We start from the raw sequence: 22,154 nt of genomic DNA, 5'->3' as shown, positions 1-22,154 counted from the left end.
ATCAAGAGGGGATGAGGTGTTGCTTAATGGCTTGCTTGCTCAAAGTGCTTGGTGATATGCTCCAAAGCCCTCAACTACCTTCTCACATCCACACATATGACCTAAGCCAAAAGTCTAACTCGGCCCTACCGATTCTTTCTATCCGGCACCACCGAGTTCAGATGTCTTAGCCACTGCCACAAACCCCTAGGCAAATCGGTCTCACCGATAGGGATCTCGGTCTCACCGAGATGGGATTGTAATCTCTCTGTGTATGTCCATTACCAAAATCGGTCTCACCGAGTTTGAGTAATCGGTACTACCGAGATTCCAATGCAAACTCTCTGGTTAGCTTATTACCAAAATTGGTCCCACCGAGTTTGTGTAATCGGTCTCACCGAGTTTACCTAACCAACTCTCTGGTTAGCTTATTACCAAAATCAGTCCCACCGAGTTTGTGTAATCGGTCTCACTGAGATTACGTTATGCCCTAACCCTAACCGTATCGGTCCTACCGAGTTGCATGTCGGTCCCACCGAAAATCCTAACGGTCACTAGATTTGCTAAATCGGTCCGACCGAGTTTCTCAATTCGGTCCCACCGAGTTTGGCAAGTTGTGTGTAACGGTTAGATTTTGTGTGGAGGCTATATATACCCCTCCACTTCATCTTCATTCGTGGAGAGAGCCATCAGAATGAACCTACACTTCCAGTATACATTTTCTGAGAGAAAACCACCTACTCATGTGTTGAGGCCAAGATATTCCATTCCTACCATATGAATCTTGATCTCTAGCCTTCCCCAAGTTGCTTTCCACTCAAATCTTCTTTCCACCAAAATCCAAATCCCGTGAGAGAGATTTGAGTGTCGGGGAGACTATCATTTTAAGCACAAGATAAAGGAGTTCATCATCAACACACCATTTGTTACTTCTTGGAGAGTGGTGTCTCCTAGATTGGCTAGATGTCACTTGGGAGCCTCCGACAAGATTGTGGAGTTGAACCAAGGAGTTTGTAAGGGCAAGGAGATCGCCTACTTCGTGAAGATCTACTGCTAGTGAGGCACTTCGTGGGCGACGGCCATGGTGGGATAGACAAGGTTGCTTCTTCGTGGACCCTTCGTGGGTGGAGCCCTCCATGGACTCGCGCAACCGTTACCCTTCGTGGGTTGAAGTCTCCATCAACGTGGATGTACGATAGCACCACCTATCGGAACCACGACAAAAACATCCGTGTCTCCAATTGCGTCTGAATCCTCCAAACCCTTCCCTTTACATTCTTGCAAGTTGCATGCTTTACTTTCCGCTGCCCATATACTCTTTGCATGCTTGCTTGATATGTGTTGTGATTGTTAAACTTGTGCCAAAACTCCACTTGAACTTAGAGAAGTTAAAAACTGCAACTTTTGGTACTTAGTGTCTAATCACCCCCGCTCTAGACACCTCTTCTCGATCCTTTCAACAACCCAACAGCCCGAAGAGTCAGCCAGAAAATTCTGGACTCGATTCCTAACTAAAAAGAACCAAATCGTCGACTGTCCGAATGCCGTAGCCTTAGCAGCCTTCAAGCATAACATCCGTGACGAATGGCTCGCCCGACACCTCGGCCAAGAGAAGCCAAAGTCCATGGCAGCCCTCACGACACTCATGACTCGCTTTTGTGCGGGCGAGGACAGCTGGCTGGCTCATAGCAACATCACACCAAAAAAACCCGGCGATTCAGACACCAGAGATAGCAACGGCAAGCCGCGACGCAATAGACACAAGCATCGCAACAATGGCGACAATGCCGAAGACACGACAGTTAATGCCGGATTTGGAGGCTGTAAATCCGGACAGCGGAAAAAGCCATTCAAGAGAAACAGTCCGGGCTCGTCCAGTTTGGACCGCATACTCGACCGCTCATGTCAAATTCACGGCACCCCCGATAAACCAGCCAACCACACCAACAGGGAATGCTGGGTGTTTAAACAGGCCGGCAAGTTGAATGCTGAAAAGGAAAATGGGCTGCATAGCAATGATGACGAGGAGCCCCGGCCGCCGAACACAGGAGGACAGAAGAAATTCCCTCCCCAGGTGAAAATGTTGAATATGATATATGCAACCCACATTCCCAAGCGGGAACGGAAGCATGCGCTAAGGGACGTCTATGCGATGGAGCCAGTCGCCCCAAAGTTCAACCCATGGTCCTCTTGTCCGATCACTTTCAATCGCAGGGACCATCCTACCAATATTCGTCATGACGGTTCGGCCGCATTGGTCCATGACCCCATCATCGACGGATTCCACCTCACACGAGTCCTCATGGACGGTGGCAGCAGCCTGAACCTGCTCTATCAGGATACAGTGCACAAAATGGGCATCGACCCCTCAAGGATCAAGCCCACAAAAACCACCTTAAAGGGTGTCATACCCGATGTGGAGGCCTGTTGCACGGGCTCAATCATACTAGAAGTGGTCTTCGGATCTTCGGAATTTCTGAAGCGAGGAGTTAATCTTTGACATCGTCCCCTTCTGCAGTGGCTGTCATGCACTGCTCGAACAAACCGCATTCGCCAAATTCAATGCGGTACCGCATTATGCATACCTCAAGCTCAAAATGCCAGGACGTCGCGGGGTTATAACAGTTAATGGAAACACAAAGCGCTCGCTCCGAACGGAGGAGCACATGGCGGCCCTCGCGGCAGAAGTACAAAACAACCTTCTTAGGCAAACAGCCCAGTCGGCGATAAAGATCCCGGACACCATCAAGCAAGTCCGGAGTACCCCGCAACAGGATCATCCGGCACGTCCAGAGCTCGACTAGCAATTCAGCCTCCGTCCTAGTCCCAGTCAAGCGGCAAAATTTATGTTGCGCGTTCACAGTTACACACTTAAAATACCATGGGCATAGGCGGAGGCACGACCATGACACGGTCCACAATGCGGTTCGATCGCCCTGGGACCCATGCATCTTTGCACCTTTTTTCTTTTAGGTCCCTATCTTCAGGAGGCCCTTCCGAAAGACCGACTATCGGACACATAGTGGGACAGACACACCAAGAATACAAGAAGCTGGGGCGTCCAAGGGAATCCTGAGGTGTTCTCTGATAATGATCGTTATACCTGTTTTACATACCCGCATGCAGCCCACTCCTGGTCAGGATGTCAAACAGTCCTATTTTGCTTATCGCACTACTTGTATATGTACGCTTTGACGTATCATTTGAATAACAAGGGAAAATAGTGTACAACGTCAGCTTACTATTATGTTTATTTACCCCTTTCTTTTACTGCTTATTTATTATACCCGTGCATTTTGGCACGACCAGTTTGCCAGGGGCTTCGGTGTACCCCATAACCCAGCAAGAAAAGTCCGAACACTTTTGACAGTGCGGCACCCCAAACTTATAGCACTATATGCATCAGCTCCGAATCATGTCTTGGGTCAATAGTTCGGTTTGCCCGGCTCCTATGTTTTGGTACCTTATGTTCCGCTATATCGGCTAAGGTAGCGCAGGGAGAACTACTACGATTGTGTCCCGGTTCTTCCGGACGAGCACCTTAGTAGAGAAAGCCGAAAACTGACCGTCATGATAAGGCGGGAGCTGGTCGCTATTTGAGAGGTCTCAAATCCTTAAAGATTTTTTCCGCTTCAGGCGAGGAATCGGCCTCGTCCGATTTAGGCGTGTATAGCGCCCCGAGTCCGGCCTTCCGGATACTAGGGGCTTCGCCAAAATTTAAAAATGTAGACTTCTATGGCTAAGTGAGAGCAATAAAGCCGTATAGTCCGATTGCCTCGTTCGCGGCGCTAAACACCTCCTTAAAAGGACCAAAAAATTGGATAAAGAGTGTTTATATTTATCCCGAACACCCCACTACTAGTTACGTGGGGACAGAAGCCAACGACTGGCCAACTCTCAATATTTTATAAACGGCCGCACAAAAGGTAATATTTTAAATTAAAAAGCGCTATATAGCGCACATGAACTGGTTTTCATATTACAGGATGGCATGAGTACATTCATTCAAATATCACATCCTTAGTACATTCATCTGCCACAAGGCGGGCACCCTTAATAACATTGTCATAGTACTGTTTGGGGTGGCGATGCTCCTTGCCCTTCAACGGCCCCACTGTCACCAGCTTCTCGGCGTCCATCTTCCCCTAGTGCACTTTCGCACGGGCCAAGGCCCTGCGTGCACCCTCAATGCAGACGGACCGCTTATGGACTTCAAGCTGCGGACATGCATTTACCATCCGCTTGACAAGGCCGAAGTAGCTACTGGGCAAGGGCTCGCCAGGCCACAGCCAGACTATGAAGTCCTTCATGGCCAGTTCGGCCGCCTTGTGAAGTTCGACCAGTTGCTTCAGCTGGTCGCTCAAGGGCATCGGATATTCAACCCCAATATACTAGGACCAAAATAGCTTATCCGTCGAGCTCCCTTCCTTAGCCCGGTAGAACCCTGCGGCATCAGAGATGCTGTGCGGCAGATCTGCGAATGCTCTTGGAGAGCTCCGAATTTGGGTAAGTAAAAGGAATGTCTCCTTCACATGCTTGCTTTGCATAATGAAAGCCTTACCCACAGCTATCTTCTTGGCCACCTCAATTTCATGGAGGGCCTTCTGGGTCTCGACCTTGGCGTCTTGCCCGCTCTGACGGGCCTTCGCAAGCTCCGACTCTTGCGTCTTGGAGTCACGCTCCAAGGATTCGAATTTTTTGACGAAATCCTGGAGCTCTTGCTGGACCTCATCAACCCGAGCCTCTTATTTTTCGTGCTCGGTGCGCTCCTTGGCCGCTTTGTCTTCGGCCTCGGACATCGCCTTCTTAATGGCCGCCACTTCGGTCGTGGCCCCTAGTAAAATTCATCATGCCTCTATTAGCATCAATATTTTTTTCCTTGATATAACAATCAGACGGGGTATCACTTACCTTTGTTCTCCTCGAGCTGCCTCTTCACAAGTCCGAGCTCTTCTTCGGACCGCCCTAGGTTCTGCCTCAGTCCGGAGACCTCTGCAGTGGCGGTGGCGGCGGCTAGCAGCGATGCCTGCTTATTCACATAGACATAATATGATTAGACTCATGGGAATAATATTTGATCCTCTATTCGGCCTTTCTTTCCAAACACCAAATAGAGCATCAGGGGCTACAGTCTATACTATGATATTTTCTCATTATTCAATTACTTACCTCAAATCCTGTCAGGAGGCTGGCGTAGGCTTTGGTCAATCCTCTTTTGGCAGACTGAACCTTCGCAATCACCGTACTCATAAGAGTATGGTGTTCTTCATCAAGGGAAGCACTCTGAAGCGCTTCCGCCAGGTTATCCGATGCCTCTGGATGGGCAGAGGTCAATGGCTCGGGTGGCTCGCCCCCCTTAGTGAGGGGCTGTCTGCCCGAGTCTAGAACCACTGGAGGTTCCGGTGCATTATCCGGCTGGGGGCCAAGCTTGCTGCGGCCCCCCTCATCAGAGTCCATGGGGATCTTCCCCCCATGAGCCCGGCATCGGGGGTTTTGCATTGAGGCGCCTCCAGATCTATCTCCCCCTAGCCTTGTATCCTTTGAGATAACACTTCTGTGTCGTCCGCGGGCCGGGGAGTGGAGGCCGTCGGGAGCGAATCGCTGTTCATCTCCAACGAGCTCAAAGACCCATCCGAGGAGGATAAGTCGATGTGGGCTTTGGACGGGCTGCACAAACATGTTTTGACATGATAAGAAGCCATAAAACTAAACGTGCCAGAAGTATTACGGTATCCGGATACTTACGACCTCTCCAGGGGCTTGTCCCTGGGTAGCTACTCCTCGTCGTTATAGGCGGCTGCCGTGGAGTGGTCCAGAAGAAGGGTCCTCCCCTTCTTGGACCCTTCGGCCTCCCCGGATGGGGCGGCCTTCTTTTTCTTCTCCCTCTCGGTTTAGGAGAGGGGATTTCCTCTTCCTGCTCCTCATTTTCGTTGGAGGAGTGCGCCAGGTGTCTTCGGACGACGAGTCCAACACAACCTTGCGCCGGAGACCTTTCCTGGTCCCCGTGGCCTTCTTCTTGGCCTTCTTCTCCGGCACCTCATAGGGCGCCGGAAACAGCATCTCCGTCAGGAGATCAGTTGCTGGATCTCCAGGCAACGGAGCTGGACAGTCGATCCGCTTCGCTGTCGCCACATAGTTCTATTAAATCAGTATGATGGCTTAGATTCCTCCCATGAATATACTGAGGAAAGGCACATCTGGTGAAATATAGAGTGCTTACCAAATTGGTGTGGCGCTTTGTGCTGAGTCCGCGGTCCTCGGTGGTGGGAGGAGGTACTTCGGCGGCCTTGAACAACACCTTCCAGATGTCTTTGTGCGTCGTGTCAAAGAGCTCTCGCAACGTCTGGTGTTTTGCCGAGTCGAACTCCCACAGGTTGAATGCCCGTCTTTGACACGGGAGGATCTAGCGAAAGAGCATGACCTGGACCATGTTGACAAGCTTGATCTTCTTGCTTATCATATTTTTTACGTAGTTCTGGAGTCCGGTCAGCTCCGCGGGTGCACCCTAGGTTAAGCCCTTCTTCTTCCAGGAGGTGAGCCGCATGGGGATGCCATATCGGAATTCAGGGGCCGCCGCCCAGTTGGCGTCGTGCGGCTCGGTGATGTAGAACCACCCCGACTGCCACCCCTTTATGGTCTCCACATAGGAGCCCTCGAGCCAGGTGACGTTGGGCATCTTGCCCACCATAGCGCCTCCGCACTCCACTTGCTGGCCAACCACTATCTTCGGCTTCACGTTGAAGATCTTCAGCCACAGGCCGAAGTGCGGCTTGATGCAGAGGAAGGCCTCGCACACGACGATAAACACCAAGATGTTGAGGATGAATTAGGGGCTAGATCATGAAAATCGAACCCATAGTAAAACATGAGCCCGCGGACAAATGGGTGGAGGGGATCCCAGTCCACGGACGAAGTGGGCGAGGAACACAACCCTCTCGTGGGGTTGCGGAGTCGGAACGACCTGCCCTGCGTCTGGGAGCCGGTGCGCGATGTCTGCGGCCAAGTATCCGGCCTCCCGGAGCTTCGTAATGTCCTCCTCCGTGACGGAGGAGGCCTTCCCTCCCACTCTGGACATATTTGGAATGGCTGTATGGAGAAGGTGAGAACTGGGGTGCTGGAGGTCAAGCGTGCGAGAATGGATGAACGGAGGAAGAAGAAGGTGTGGGTGAAAGAGGAGAATCCCTGTCTCTTTATAAAGGCGATAGAAACTGTGCGCCTCCCCACTCGCCCGTTAAAATCGCTTATTCCCCCAAGCGCCACGATTGATGGCACGGTTGGGTTACCCATGCCCGTATTGATGAGAATCCCGCGATAAGGGGACACAATCTCTGCTTCGACAAGATGTGTCAAGGAAACCGCCTCGCATTACGTGCAGTAGCTGGTTGTGAAAAATGGTTTGAATAATGACCGGACCGTGGCGTGATGTCATGCTATAAAAAGCTGTCAGCAGATTAGATTTGTGGAATATTGTCCTCTCTACGGTGGTATGTGGAATTTGTTTTTGCAAAGCCGGATATGATTCTTGTGTTCGAAATCTTCTATGAAGTATTCGGAGAAGGAACCCGCCTTGCAATGCCAAAGACAATCTGCGCGCCAGACTCATCATCATTGAAGCCGGGTTCAGGGGCTACTGAGGGAGTCCTGGATTAAGGGGTCCTCGGACAGCCGGACTATATACTTTGGCCAGACTATTGGACTATGAAGATACAAGATTCAAGACTTCGTCCCGTGTCCAGATGGGACTCTCCTTTGTGTGGAAAGCAAGCTTGGCAATTAGGATATGTAGATCTCCTTCTCTATAACCAACTCTATGTTACCCTATCCCCCTCCGGTGTCTATATAAACCGGAGGGTTTAGTCCATAGAAGAACAACAATCATAATCATAGGCTAGCTTCTAGGGTTTAGCCTCTATGATCTCTTGGTAGATCAACTCTTGTAATACTCATATCATCAAGATCAATCAAGCAAGAAGTAGGGTATTACCTCCATCAAGAGGGCCCGAACCTGGGTAAATATCGTGTGCCTTGCCTCCTGTTACCATTAGCCTTAGACGCACAGTTCGGGACCCCCTACCCGAGATCCGCCGGTTTTGACACCGACAGGCTTGCGTGGCCATCGAGCCCACAACTCCTCTCATGGCTGTCAGACACCGTCCTCGCATTGGCCCCAAGTACTTCGAAAAATTGGATCCAGCAGATGTTTCGTCTTTAAATGAACTACTAGACCGCATCACCACCCTGGGTGTATCAACAGACTATGATCGTGTCGGGCTCAAGCCCGACCAGAGGGAAATTAATCACCCACCAATCACCCACTTCGTAGCGATCGTTGAGGAACCGGCCACTGACGCCTTCCCCCCATATTGAGGACCAAGTATTTTTGGGTCCATGAATCCCCTGAGCCAGATACTCCCCCTTCGGAAGGGACTTTATTCCCGCCAGACTCTGGTTCAGCTGTAGGATTGCAAGAGCCTTTGCACTTAACCGGACCCGAACTAGTTACTTCGGAAGCCATACCAGCTCCGAACACGGACGTGGGACATGATCTAAAATTTAATCCACCCACCCACCACAATCTATACTCTCCAAGCAACTCAGGTCCTCCAGATATATACGACCTAATGTATGTGCGGCAGCAGCCCTAGGAAACAGTCCACCACTTTTGGGCCAGATTCATGCTTGTTAAAAATAAGATCAAGGACTGTCCGGACGACGACGTAGTTTCAGTCTTCCACCGTAACTCTACAGACGAAGGGATATTGAATGCCCTCGACCGTCGCCACATACAGAGCTTCACGAAATTATCGCATGTAGTATAAAAGTACTGTGCAATGGAAAGCATATGGAGGGCCCAGAAAACTCAACTGGAGACCGCCACCTCGATGCAGTGTGCGGCTCAGGCGAAAAGGATACACCCCGGCGGGTCAACCGACCATAGGGCTATGGGCAGGAAGAATAAGCCCTTCACGGGACATAGGTCCGTTCTTGACGAACTATTGGACAAACCCTGCCCGATCCATACTACTCTGCACACAGTCCCAACCCATAGCCTCCGGGCATGCTGGGTACTCCGACAGGTAGCAAAAAGTGGAGAGGCCATCCTCACCACAACTCTAGAAGGATACTCAACAGAGAGGACCAACTTTAATGTCCTAACAGTCTTCGAGACATTCTCTAACAACCGGCGCAAACGGGCGCTTCGCGACCTCGCCGAAGTCCATCAAGTTACCGTACCGAGCCCATGGAATGACACGGCGATAACCTTTACGGCTGAAGACGAACCGAAGGCTCGGTCCGTCCGAGCACCTACCGCCTTGGTACTAAACCCCGTCATTGATGCTTTCTGGCTTACTAAAGTACTCATGGACGGCGGTAGTGGACTTAACCTCATCTATGAGGACAACCTCGATAAGATGCAGATGGATCGGTCACGTATCGAGAAAAGCAACACCACCTTTCGAGGTATTATCCCCAGTCGAGAGGCGCACTACTCTAGAAAAATCAAACTGGATGTGGTGTTCGGTACACCAGAGAACTATAGATCCAAAGAGTTGCTCTTCCATGTGGTCCCCTTTAACAGTGGGTATCACGCTATCCTCGGTCGGGATGCTTTCTCACGCTTTCAAGCTATACCCCATTATGGGTACATGAAGCTCAAAATGCACGACCCTAATGGAATCATCACAATCTCAAGCAACCCGGACAAAGCCCTACATGCAGAAAACAAAATAGAATCCTTGGCCCCCGAGGCACTATCTGAAGCCCTAGCGACAGAAGAGTTAACCACCTTACGAGCTATGGTGGATAGGGACGATGTGATCCTTGATAAAAGATCCAAGTCCACCTCCTTCAAGCCAACAGAAGAAATCGTTAAATTCCAAGTGCACCCGACGGACCCTAATAAAACAACATCTATTCTAGCACAACTGGATCCGGCAGTGGACGCCGCCCTACGCGCCTTCCTGCGCAAGAATTGTGATATTTTCGCTTGGCACCCTTCAGACATGCCTGGCATCCACCGAAGACTGGCCGAACACAGTCTCAACATAATTCAAGGATTCAAACCCGTAAAGCAGACACTACGGAGATTCTCTAAGCCCAAGTGTCAAGCCATGGGAGAAAAGCTAGCCAAATTACTAGAGGCTGGGTTCATGAGGGAAATAAAGCATCCAGATTGGTTAGCCAATCTGGTCATGGTACCTAAAAAGGACAAATCGTGGCGCCTGTGTGTTGATACGTCTCCAACGTATCTATAATTTTATTATTGTTCCATGCTCTTATATTAACCATTTTGGATGTTTATGGGCTTTACTATACACATTTATATCATTTTTGGGACTAACCTACTAACCGGAGGCCTAGCCTAAATTGCTTTTTTTTGCCTATTTTAGTGTTTCGAAGAAAAGGAATATCAAACGGAGTCCAAACGGAATGAAACCTTTGGGAGCGATCTTTTTGGAACAAACGCAATCCAGGAGACTTGGAGTGGACGTCAAGAAGCAGCCAAGGCGGCCACGAGGTAGGAGGGCGCGTCCTAGGGGGGTGGGCACGCCCCCCACTCTCATGGGCCCCTCGTGGCTCCCCTGACCGACCTCCTTCGCCTATATATACTTGCATACCCTAAAAACACCGAGGAGAACCACGAAACTCTATTTCCACCGCCGCAACCTTCTGTACCCGTGAGATCCCATCTTGGGGCCTTTTTCGGTGCTCTACCGGAGGGAGAATCGATCACGGAGGGCTTCTACATCAACACCATAGCCTCTCCGATGAGTTGTGAGTAGTTTACCACAGACCTTCGGGTCCATCGTTATTAGCTAGATGGCTTCTTCTCTCTCTTTGAATCTCAATATAAAGTTCTCCTCAATCTTCTTGAAGATCTATTTGATGTAACTCTTCTTGCGGTGTGTTTGTCGAGATCTGATGAATTGTGGGTTTATGATCAAGTTTATCTATGAGAAATATTTGAATCTCCTCTGAATTCTTTTATGTATGATGGGTTATCTTTGCAAGTCTCTTTGAATTATCAGTTTGGTTTGGCCTACTAGATTGATCTTTCTTGAAATGGGAGAAGTGCTTAGCTTTAGGTTCAATCTTGCGGTGTCATTTCCCAGTGACAGCAGGCGCAGCAAGGCACGTATTGTATTGTTGCCATCGAGGATAAAAAGATGGGGTTTATATCATATAGCTTGAGTTTATCCCTCTACATCATGTCATCTTGTCTAATGCGTTACTCTGTTCTTATGAACTTAATACTCTAGATGCATGCTGGATAGCGGTCGATGTGTGGAGTAATAGTAGTAGATGCAGGCAGAAGTCGGTTTACTTGTCACAGACATGATTTCTCATAATTATGCACTTTTCTATCAATTGCTCGACAGTAATTTGTTCACCCACCGTAATACTTATGCTATCTTGAGAGAAGCCACTAGTGAGACCTATGGCCCCCGGGTCTATTTTATATCATATAAGTTTCCAATATACTTTATTTTACAATCTTTACTTTTCAATCTATATCATAAAAATACCAAAAATATTTATCTTATCTTATTATCTCTATCAGATCTCACTTTCGCAAGTGGCCGTGAAGGGATTGACAACCCCTGTATCGCGTTGGTTGTGAGGTTCTTGTTTGTTTGTGTAGGTACGAGGGACTTGCGTGAAGCCTCCTACTGGATTGATACCTTGGTTCTCAAAACTGAGGGAAATACTTACGCTACTTTGCTGCATCACCCTTTCCTCTTCAAGGGAAAACCAACGCAGTGCTCAAGAGGTAGAAAGAAGGATTTCTGCCGCCGTTGCCGGGGAGGTCTACGCACAAGTCAAGACATACCAAGTACGCATCACAAACTCATCTCCCTCTCATTACAATATTTGCCATTTGCCTCTAGTTTTCCTCTCCCCCACTTCACCCTTGCCGTTTTATTCGCCCTATCTTTTCCTCTCCCCTCTTTTTTGCTTGCCTCTTGTGTGCCCGTTTGCCCTTATGGCCCTGCCTAAAAATGCTAATCTTCACCTTAGAAGTTTAGAAGAGATCGAAAGCAACGTGAGAAGCTTTATGACTTTACAATTTGAGCATAATAATTTCTTTAGAAACGAGCTTAAAGAACAAAAAAGCTTTATGGAATGCATGAATAAAGAGCTTGATGATTTGTCTAAGGAATTTTATGGTTTGAATTCTCAGATTGCTCGTCTTGAAAAATCAATAGCCCAAATTTCTGATAAGAAAGCCACCTTAGTTAATAAGATGGCTGCCAAACCAGAAGGGTTAGGGGGAAATAATGATGAAGATCTAAAAGTAATTGATGTTTCCCCTATTAGATCTTTGTTTGCAATATGAATCTTGATAATGATGGGACTGGAGATGAGTCAACTTTAGTTAGAAGGCGTCCCAATGATTCGGAGTTTCTAGATCTTGATGCTAAATTTGGTAAAAGTGGGATTGGAGAGGTCAAAACTTTACATAGCAATGAACCCACTATTTTTTATTTCAAGAAATTTAATTATGGTAATTGTTCTTTAGTAGATTGTATTTCCTTGTTGCAATTCGTGTTGAATTCTCCTCATTCTTGTAGTCAAAATAAAGCTTTTACCAAACATATCGTTGATGTCTTGATGCAATCTTTTGAAGAAAAACTTGAATTGGAAGTTTATATCCCTAGAAAACTTTATGATGAGTGGGAACCTACTATAAAAATTAAAATTAAAGATCATGAATGCTATGCTTTATGTGATTTGTGTGCTAGTGTTTTCATGATTCCAAAAACCTTGTGTGATATGTTAGGTTTCTGTGAATTTGATGATTGCTCTTTAAACTTGCACCTTCCAGACTCCACTATTAAGAAACCTATGGGAGGGATTAATGATGTTCTTATTGTTGCAAATAGGAATTATGTGCCCGTAGATTTTATTGTTCTTGATATAGATTGCAATTTTTCATATCCTATTATTCTTGGTAGACCTTTCCTTAGAACGATTGGTGCAATCATTGATATGAAGGAAGGAAATATTAGATTCCAATTTCCATTAAGGAAAGGCATGGAACACTTTCCTAGAAAGAAAATCAAATTACCTTATGAATCTATTATGAGAGCCACTTATGAGTTGAATACCAAAGATGGAAATACTTAGATCAATTCTCGCCTTTATGCCTAGCTAGGGGCGTTAAACGATAGCGCTTGCTGGGAGGCAACCCAATTTTATTTTTGTTCCTTTATTGCTGGGAGGCAACCCAATTTTATTTTTTTCCTTTATTTTTGCTTCTTTTTAGTAATAAATAATTCATCTAGCTTCTGTTTAGATGTGGTTTTATGTTTTAATTAGTGTTTGTGCCAAGTAGAACCTATAGGATAACCTACGGTGATAGTTAATTTGATGTCGCTGAAAAATAGAAACTTTTGCACACACAAGAATAATTTTAATAAAACACAGATACGTTGATTCTTTTTGCAGTAGATAAATAGACAAATTTCCCAGGACTTCGTATTTTGGTAGAATTTTTAGAGTGCCAGAAGTATTCTAAAGTTACAGATTGGTACAGGTTGTTCTGTTTTTGACAGATTCTGTTTTTCTTGTGTTGTTTGCTTATTTTGATGAATCTATGGCTAGTATCGAGGGGTATGAACCATAGAGAAGTTGGAATACAGTAGGTTTAACACCAATATAAATAAAGAATGAGTTTATTATAGTACCTTAAGTGGTGGTTTTTCTTTCTTGCACTAACAGAGCTTATGAGATTTCATGTTGAGTTTTGTGTTGTGAAGTTTTCAAGTTTTGGGTAAAGATTTGATGGACTATGGAATAAAGAGTGGCAAGAGCCTAAGCTTGGGGATTCCCATGGCACACCAAGATAATTCAGAGACAACCAAAAGCCTAAGCTTGGGGATGCCCCGGAAGGCATCCCCTCTTTCGTCTTCGTCTATCGGTAACTTTACTTGGAGCTATATTTTTATTCACCACATGATATGTGTTTTGCTTGGAGCGTCTTGTATGATGTGAGTCTTTGATTTTTAGTTTACCACAATCATCGTTGCTGTGCACACCTTTTGGGAGAGACACACATGATTCAGAATTTATTAGAATACTCTATGTGCTTCACTTATATCTTTTGAGCTAGGCAATTTTGCTCTAGTGCTTCACTTATATCTTTTTAGAGCACGACGGTGGTTTTATTTTGTAGAAATTATTGATCTCACATGATTCACTTATATTATTTTTAGAGTCTTTTAGAACAGCATGGTATTGGCTATGGTTATAAAATTGGTACTAGAATGATGGGCATCCAAGTTGGGTATAACAAGAACTATCATAGAAAGTGAATTGGATGCTATGATCAATTTGATGCTAGATAATTGTTTTGAGATGTAAAGGTGGTAATATTAGAGTCATGCTAGTTGGGTAATTATGAAATTGAGAAATACTTGTGTTAAAGTCGGCAAGTCCCGTAGCATGCACGTATGGTAAAAGTTGTGTAACATATTTGTAGCATGGGGTGCTCTTTGGATTGCTTTCCTTATGAGTGGAGGTCGGGATCGCCCGATGGTTAACTCCTACCAACCCTTCCCCTAGGAGCATGTGTAGTAGTACTTTGCTTCGAGGGCTAATAAACTTTTGTAATAAGTATATGAGTTCTTTATGACTAATGTAAGTCCATGGATTATACGCACTCTTACCCTTCCATCATTGCTAGCCTCTACGGTACTGTGCATTGCCCTTTCTCACCTTGAGAGTTGGTGCAAACTTCACCGGTGCATCCAAACCCCGTGATATGATACGCTCTATCACACATAAACCTCCTTATATCTTCCTCAAAACAGCCACCATACCTACCTATTATGGCATTTCCATAGCCATTCTGAGATATATTGCCATGCAACTTTCCACCGTTCCGTTTGTTATGACACGTACCATCATTGTCATATTGCTTTTTCATGATCATGTAGTTGACATTGTATTTGTGGCAAAGCCACCTTCATAATTCTTTCATACAGGTCACTCTTGATTCATTGCATATCCCGGTACACCGCCGGAGGCATTCATATAGAGTCATATTTTGTTCTAGTATCGAGTTGTAATCCATGAGTTGTAAGTAAATAGAAGTGTGATGATCATCATTATTAGAGCATTGTCCCTTGAAAAGAAAGGCCAAAAAAAGAGAAAGGCCAAAAAAAGGAAGGCCAAAAGAAAGGGGGGACAATGTTACTATCCTTTTCCACACTTGTGCTTCAAAGTAGCACCATGATCTTCATGATAGAGAGTCTCCTATGTTGTCACTTTCATATACTAGTGGCAATTTTTCATTATAGAACTTGACTTGTATATTCCAATGATGGGCTTCCTCAAAATGCCCTAGGTCTTCGTGAGCAACCAAGTTGGATGCACACCCACTTAGTTTCTTTTGTTGAGCTTTCATACATTTATAGCTCTAGTGCATCCGTTGCATGGCAATCCCTACTCCTCATGTTGACATGAATTGATGGGCATCTCCATAGCCCGTTGATTAGCCTCGTCAACGTGCGACTTTCTCCCTTTTGTCTTCTCCACACAACCTCCATCATCATATTGTACTCCACCCATAGTGCTATATCCATGCTTACTCTCATGTATTGCGTGAGAGTTAAAAAAAGCTAAAGCACTTTAAAAAGTATGAACCAATTGATTGCCTGAAATCGGGGTTGTGCATGACGGGAGTATTTTGTGTGACGAAAATGAAGCATAGCCTAACTATATGATTTTGGTGGGACAAGCTTTCTTTAGCCATGATATTTTGAGAAGACATGATTGCTTTGTTATTATGCTTGAAGTATTATTACTCTTATGTCAATACGAACTTTTATCTTGAATTATTCGGATCTAAACATTCATGCCACAATAAATAAAATTACATTGACAAATATTCTAGGTAGCATTCCACATCAAAAATTCTGTTTTTATCATTTACCTACTCGAGGACGAGCAGGAATTAAGCTTGGGGATGCTTGATACATCTCCAACGTGTCTATAATTTTTGATTGTTCCATCTTATTATATGACCCGTTTTGGATATTTATGGGCTTTACTATACATTTTTATATCGTTTTTGGGACTAACCTACTAACCGGAGGCCCATCCCAAATTGCTGTTTTTTTGGTTATTTCAGTGTTTCAAATAAAACGAATATCAAACGGAGTCCAGACACAATGAAACCTTCGGGAGCGATCTTTTTGGAACAAACGCAATCCAGGAGACTTGGAGTGGACATCAAGAAGCAGCCGATGCGGCCACGAGGCAGGAGGGCGCGCCCTAGGGGGGTGGGCGCGCCCCCCACCCTCGTGGGCCCCTCGTGGCTCCCCTGACCGACCTCCTTCACCTATATATACTTGCATACCCTGAAAACACCGAGGAGCACCACGAAACACTATTTCCACCACCGCAAACTTCTGTACCCACGAGATCCCATCTTGGGGCCTTTTCCGGTGCTCTGCCGGAGGGGGAATCGATCACGGAGGGCTTCTACATCAACACCATAGCCTCTCCGATGAGTTGTGAGTAGTTTACCATAGACCTTCGGGTACATAGTTATGAGCTAGATGGCTTCTTCTCTCTCTTTGAATCTCAATACAAAGTTCTCCTCGATCTTCTTGAAGATCTATTCGATGTAACTCTTTTTGCGGTGTGTTTGTCGATATCCGATGAATTGTGGGTTTATGATCAAGTTTATCTATGAGAAAAATTTGAATCTCATCTGAATTCTTTTATGTATGATTGGTTATCTTTGCAAGTCTCTTTGAATTATCAGTTTGGTTTGGCCTACTAGATTGATCTTTCTTGCAATGGGAGAAGTGCTTAGCTTTGGGTTCAATCTTGCGGTGTCCTTTCCCAGTGACAGCAAGGCACGTATTGTATTGTTGGCATCGAGGATAAAAAGATGGGGTTTATATCATATTGCTTGAGTTTATCCCTCTACATCAAGTCATCTTGTCTAATGCGTTACTCTGTTCTTATGAACTTAATACTCTAGATGCATGCTGGATAGCGGTCAATGTGTGGAGTAACAGTAGTAGATGCAAGCAGGAGCCGGTCTACTTGTCGCGGACGTGATGCCTATATACATGATCATGCCTAGATATTCTCGTAATTATGCACTTCTCTATCAATTGCTCGATAGTAATTTGTTCATCCACCGTAATACTTATGCTATCTTGAGGGAAGCCACTAGTGAAACCTATGGCCCCCGGGTCTATTTTCAATCATATAAGTTTCCAATCTACTTTATTTTGCAATCTTTACTTTCAATCTATATCATAAAAATACCAAAAATATTTATCTTATCTTATTATCTCTATCAGATCTCACTTTTGCAAGTGGCCGTGAAGGGATTGACAACCCCTTTATCGCGTTGGTTGCGAGGTTCTTGTTTGTTTGTGTAGGTACAAGGGACTTGCGTGAAGCCTCCTTTTGGATTGATACCTTGGTTCTCAAAACTGAGGGAAAGTCTTACGCTACTTTGCTGCATCACCCATTCCTATTCAAGGGAAAACCAACGCAGTGCTCAAGAGGTAGCAAGAAGGATTTCTGGCGCTGTTGCCGGGGAGGTCTATGCACAAGTCAAGAAATACCAAGTACCCATCAGAAACTCATCTCCCTCGCATTACATTATTTGCCATTTGCCTCTCGTTTTCCTCTCCCCCAATTCACCCTTGCCGTTTTATTCGCCCTCTCTTTTCCGTGTGCCTCTTTTTCTCTTGCCTCTTGTGCGCCCGTTTTCCCTTATGGCCTTGCCTAAAAATGCTGATCTTCACCTTATAAGGTTGGAAGAGATCGAAAGCAACATGAGAAGCTTTATGACTGTACAATTTGAGAATAATAATTTCTTTAGAAACGAGCTTAAAGAACAAAAAATCTTTATGGAATACATGAATAAAGAGCTCGATGATATGTCTAAGGAATTTTATGGTTTGAATTCTCAGATTGCTCGTCTTGAAAAATCAATAGCCCAAATTTCTGATAAGCAAGCCACCTTAGTTAATAAGATGGCTGCCAAACCAGAAGGGTTAGGGGGAAATAATGATGAAGATCTAAAAGTAATTGATGTGTCCCCTATTAAATCTTTGTTTTGCAATATGAATCTTGATAATGATGGGACTGGAGATGAGTCAACCTTAGTTAGAAGGCGTCCCAATGATTCGGAGTTTCGAGATCTTGATGCTAAATTTGGTAAAAGTGGGATTGGAGAGGTCAAAACTTTACATAGCAATGAACCCACTATTTTGGATTTCAAGGAATTTAATTATGATAATTGTTCTTTAGTAGATTGTATTTCCTTGTTGCAATTCGTGTTGAATTCTCCTCATGCTTATAGTCAAAATAAAGCTTTTACCAAACATATCATTGATGCCTTGATGCAATCTTTTGAAGAAAAACTTGAATTGGAAGTTTCTATCCCTAGAAAACTTTATGATGAGTGGGAACCTACTATAAGAATTAAAATTAAAGATCATGAATGCTATGCTTTGTGTGATTTGGGTGCTAGTGTTTCCACGATTCCAAAAACCTTGTGTGATATGTTAGGTTTCCGTGAATTTGATGATTGCTCTTTAAACTTGCACCTTGTGGACTCCACTATTAAGAAACCTATGGGAAGAATTAATGATGTTCTTATTGTTGCAAATGGAATTATGTGCCCGTAGATTTTATCGTTCTTGATATACATTGCAATTTTTCATGTCCTATTATTCTTGGTAGACCTTTCCTTAGAACGATTGGTGCAATCATTGATATGAAGGAAGGAAATATTAGATTCCAATTTCCATTAAGGAAAGGCATGGAACACTTATATAGAAATAAAATCAAATTACCTTATGAATCTATTATGAGAGCCACTTATGAATTGAATACCAAAGATGGCAATACTTAGATCTATTCTCGCCTTTATGCCTAGTTAGGGGCGTTAAACTATAGCGCTTGTTGGGAGGCAACCCAATTTTATTTTTGTTCCTTGCTTTTTGCTTCTGTTTGGTAATAAATAATTCATCTACCTTCTATTTAGATGTGGTTTTATGTTTTAATTAGTGTTTGTGCCAAGTAGAACCTATAGGATAAGCTACGGTGATAGTTAATTTGATCTTGCTGAAAAACATAAAGTTTTGAGAGCATGAGAATAATTTTAACAAATCACAGAAACGTGCTTTTTAGTTGATTATTTTTGAAGTAGACAAATAGACAAATTTCCCAGGACTTCCTATTTTGGTAGGATATTTAGGGTTCCATAAGTATTCTAAAGTTACAGATTGCTACAGACTGTTCTGTTTTTGACAAATTCTGTTTTTCGTGTATTGTTTGCTTATTTTGATGAATCTATGGCTAGTATCGGGGGGTATGAACCATAGAGAAGTTGGAATAAAGTAGGTTTAACACCAATATAAATAAAGAATGATTTTATTACAGTACCTTAAGTGGTGGTTTTTCTTTGTTGCACTAACAGAGCTTATGAGATTTCCTGTTGAGTTTTGTGTTGTGAAGTTTTCAAGTTTTGGGTAAAGATTTGATGGACTATGGAGTAAGTAGTGGCAAGAGACTAAGCTTGGGGATGCCCATTGCACCCCAAGATAATTCAAGTACAACCAAAAGCCTAAGCGTGGGGATGCCCCGGAAGGCATCCCCTCTTTCGTCTTCGTCTATCGGTAACTTTACTTGGAGCTATATTTTTATTCACCACATGATACGTGTTTTGCTTGGAGCATCTTGTATGATATGAGTCTTTGCTTTTTATGTTTTACCACAATCATCCTTGATGTACACACCTTTTGGGAGATACACACATGATTCAGAATTTATTAGAATACTCTATGTGCTTCACTTATATCTTTTGAGCTAGGCAATTTTGCTCTAGTGCTTCACTTATATCTTTTTAGAGTACGGCGGTGGTTTTATTTTGTAGAAATTATTGATCTCTCATGCTTCACTTATATTATTTTGAGAGTCTTTTATAACAGCATGGTATTTGCTATGGTTATAAAATTGGTCCTAGAATGATGGGCATCCAAGTTGGGTATAAGAGAAACTATCATAGAAAGTGAATTGGATGGTATGATCAATTTGATGCTTGATAATTGTTTTGAGATGTAAAGGTGGTAATATTTATGAAATTGAGAAATACTTGTGTTAAAGTTGGCAAGGCCCGTAGCATGCACGTATGGTAAAATTTGTGTAACAAATTTGTAGCATGGGGTGCTCTTTTGATTGCCTTCCTTATGAGTGGAGGTCGGGATCACGCGATGGTTAACTCCTACCAACCCTTCCCCTTGGAGCATGCATAGTAGTACTTTGCTTCGAGGGCTAATAAACTTTTGCAATAAGTATATGAGTTCTTTATGACTAACTTATCTCCATGGATTATACGCACTCTTACCCTTCCATCATTGCTAGCCTCTACGGTACCGTGCATTGCCCTTTCTCACCTTGAGAGTTGGTCCAAACTTCGCCGGTGCATCCAAACCCCGTGAACCGATACGCTCTATCACACATAAACCTCCTTATATCTTCCTCAAAATAGCCACCATACCTACCTATTATGGCATTTCCATAGCCATTCCGAGATATATTGCCATGCAACTTTCCACCATTCCCTTTGTTATGACACGTTCCATCATTGTCATATTGCTTTTGCATGATCATGTAGTTGACATCGTATTTGTGGCAAAGCCAACTTCATAATTATTTCATACATGTCGCTCTTGATTCATTGCATATCTCGGTACACCTTCGGAGGCATTCATATAGAGTCATATTTTGTTCTAGTATCGAGTTGTAATCCATGAGTTGTGAGTAAATAGATGTGTGATGATCATCATTATTAGAGCATTGTCCCTTGAAAAGAAAGTCCAAAAAAAGAGAAAGGCCCAAAAAAAGAGAAAGGCCAAAAAAAGGAAGGCCCAAAAAAAGGGGGACAATGTTACTATCCTTTTCCACATTTGTGCTTCAAAGTAGCACCATGATCTTCATGATAGAGAGTTTCCTATGTTGTCACTTTCATATACTAGTGGGAATTTTTCATTATAGAACTTGGCTTGTATATTCCAATGACGGGCTTCTTCAAAATGCCCTAGGTATTCGTGAACAAGCAAGTTGGATGCACACTCATTTAGTTTCTTTTGTTTAGCTTTCATACATTTATAGCTCTAGTGCATCCGTTGCATGGCAATCCCTACTCCTCATGTTGACATCAATTGATGGGCATCTACATAGCCCATTGATTAGCCTCGTCAACGTGAGACTTTCTCCTTTTTGTCTTCTACACACAACCTCCATCATCATATTCTATTCCACGCATAGTGCTATATCCATGGCTTACGCTCATGTATTGCATGAGAGTTAAAAAAGCTGAAGCGCGTTAAAAAGTATGAACCAATTGCTTGGCTGAAACCGGGGCTGTGCATGATGGGAGTATTTTCTGTGACGAAAATGAAGCATAGCCTAACTATATGATTTTGTAGGGATAAGCTTTCTTTGGCCATGATATTTTAAGAAGACATGATTGCTTTGTTAGTATGCTTGAAGTATTATTACTCTTATGTCAATTTGAACATTTATCTTGAATTATTTGGATCTAAACATTCATGCCACAATAAAGAAAATTACATTAAGAAATATGCTAGGTAACATTCCAAATCAAAAATTCTATTTTTATCATTTACCTACTCGAGGACGAGCAGGAATTAAGCTTGGGGATGCTTGATACATCTCCAATGTATCTATAATTTTTGATTATTCCATGCTATTATATTACACGTTTTGGATGTTTATGGGCTTTACTATACACCTTTATATCATTTTTGGGACTAACCTACTAACCGGAGGCCCAACCCAAATTGCTGTTTTTTTTGCCTATTTCAGTGTTTCGAAGAAAAGGAATATCAAACGCAGTCCAAAAGGAATGAAACCTTCTGGAGCGATCTTTTTGGAACAAACGCAATCCAGGAGACTTGGAGTAGACGTCAAGAAGTAGCCGAGGCGGCCACGAGGCAGGAGGGCGCGCCCTAGCGGGGTGGGCGCGCCCCCACCCTCGTGGGCCCATCGTGGCTCCCCTGACCGACCTCCTTCGCCTATATATACTTGCATACCCTGAAAACACCGAGGAGCAACATGAAACCCTATTTCCACCGCCGCAACCTTCTGTACCCGCGAGATCCCATCTT

Source organism: Triticum dicoccoides, chromosome 1B (assembly GCF_002162155.2).
Source record: "Triticum dicoccoides isolate Atlit2015 ecotype Zavitan chromosome 1B, WEW_v2.0, whole genome shotgun sequence".
In the NCBI taxonomy this organism is placed as follows: domain Eukaryota; kingdom Viridiplantae; phylum Streptophyta; class Magnoliopsida; order Poales; family Poaceae; genus Triticum; species Triticum dicoccoides.
The sequence above is the reverse complement of the archived record's forward strand: the minus strand, read 5'-3'. Positions refer to the sequence as shown.